General features: G+C 40.4%; 1 pseudogene; it reads right to left on the reverse strand.

The window, feature by feature from the left end:
- Positions 1-973: 973 nt before the first annotated feature.
- On the reverse strand, positions 974-1896 carry LOC112606863 (annotated as a pseudogene).
- Positions 1897-2275: the final 379 nt, after the last annotated feature.

The raw sequence follows: 2275 nt of genomic DNA on the forward strand, positions 1-2275 counted from the left end.
GGGAAGATTCATAAAACAAAATATTCCCACAATGTTTCCCATTGAGTGTATACAATAATGTAGCATAGTTATGCTTATTTTGCAAATAAATATCTGGAAAAATATGAAGTTTGCACAGTTTTCTGAGAGAATGGAAGTTAATGGCATTTACCTTGGACCCTAGAATTAGTACAACCAATATCTAAGACAACAACTTCAATGTCAGTGAAACTACTGCATATACATTAAAAATCTAAAAAACTACCATAAGTTGAAAAGAGACAAGTCTTTATGAAAAGTGCATCTGGATAAAAATGTAGCTTCAGAGAAAAGCCACCAGTATGTGTCCTTTCTGCTTATCCCCTATGGAACAGCAGAGATTTCTGCCTTGATTGCACAGAAGGAAGGAGTGCACATAGAAATGAACACTATTTGAGGAGCGAACACAGCTGGATAATAAAAGAAGACACTTTTTTTTCAAAGCTGTTCATTTTTCAATCAGCAAGATTAAGATATAATTACAAAATGACTGTCACATGGAATATTATTTGACTCCTGAGAATGAAAGCTTTATTTTTTATGTAAGCAGAGAGAAATAAAAGTTGGTGTCTCTGCAACTTATTTTCCTAACACCCCTGCCACCTATGTTCCCACTGCCTCTACTCCACATCCCCTAACCGGACAAGCTCAAAGATTTGACTCTTAGAGAGTTCAGGTAAAATGGGAGCCAAAAAGCTTTCAAAGCTGAAATATTCAAGCACAGAGACAAGTAGTCTTAATCCAGCTTGGAGTGAGTCTTGTGTCTGGTAACCAAATTCACCAGAGCAGAAATCCTGCTTTCTGTCATCCCTAGAACACTAAATAGAAAAGCATTTCTATTCTCTGACAGTATTCTCAACAAATATTATATTTGATGAACTTGTGTATTGTGGCATGTTTGTGAGTAGACACACTACACTGGGCTAACGGTCTCTTGATTTAATAATCCAATGTGTTAAGAAATATTTCTGCCCACAACTCTGCATAGAGCATCCTTGACCTCCTTGTTTCTCAGACTGTAAACAACAGAGTTCAGCAGGGGAGCGATGATGGTGTAGGTCACTGACAGAAGGAGGTCTTGTTCTGTAGAGTTTTCTGACTTGGGCTTGAGGTAGGTAGTGGAGGAACAGCCACGGTGGACAATGACCACAGTGAGGTGGGAGGCACAGGTGGCAAAGGTCTTCTTCCAGCCCTCCGTTGAGGCAATTTTAAGGATGAAAGAGATGATGAGGACATAGGAGGTAAATATCAGGCCTATGGGCACAAAAATCACAAATTAACTTACACCATAATTTATTATCTCATCGATAGTGATATCAATGCAAGAAAGTTTCATGACTGGGTAAATGTCACAAAAGAAGTGGTCCACCACTGTGCCACAGAAGGGCAAACTGAACATGGCTGTCACATGGAGAACTGCCATAGACCAATGCCAAAGGACCCACACACCAGCTGGGCACATAGGCCCTTGCTGATGATGACAGTGTACCTCAGGGGCCTGCAGACAGCCACATAGCAGTCATAGCCCATTGCAGTAAGCAGGAAGCAATTATTAATGGCCAAGATAACAAAAAAGAACATTTGGGTTGCACAGCCTGCCAAGGAGATACGCTGGTTATGAAAAATGAGGCTGCAAAGCAATCATGGCACAATAACCAGTGTGTACACCATCTCTGAACTAGCCAGCATGCTTAGGAAGAAACACATGGGAGTGTGGAGATGATGGTCAATGCAGACGATAGTCACAATGATGATGTTACCAGCCAGAGTTAAAATGCAGACAGTTAGGAAAACCCCAGAGATGGTTATCTGATGCTTTCCCAAACTAGAGAATCCCAAGATGAATTCTGTCACTTCTGTGAAGTTCTTTCTCTGCATTCTGCTATGTCAGTGTCTGAAAGCAATAAATGGAGTCAACAAGGAGTAAATTCTCAATAGCAATTGGACTTTAAAACAAAGAACAATGATAACTGTACTGAGACTGAATCCAATTTCCTTCTTTTTGATTATAATGCTCATGCAGAGTCCTTGCACATGAAGAGAGAAGCCTACTTGTACCTCTTTGGGGCTGTATACATATGAACATTGTCACTGTAGAGCAAACTACTTTCTGTGCATAGAAAGGGCTCCTGCCTGCATGCTCACCTCACAGACATTATAGTGATGTTAGGAAGGGAAAAGGACAGCAAGGAGAAAGCCATGCTTTATATTTCAACCAATAATAATATCCACTCTTTAGACCCTCTTAACAAGGGGG

This window comes from Theropithecus gelada, chromosome 1, assembly GCF_003255815.1.
Source record: "Theropithecus gelada isolate Dixy chromosome 1, Tgel_1.0, whole genome shotgun sequence".
NCBI classification, from domain to species: Eukaryota; Metazoa; Chordata; class Mammalia; order Primates; family Cercopithecidae; genus Theropithecus; species Theropithecus gelada.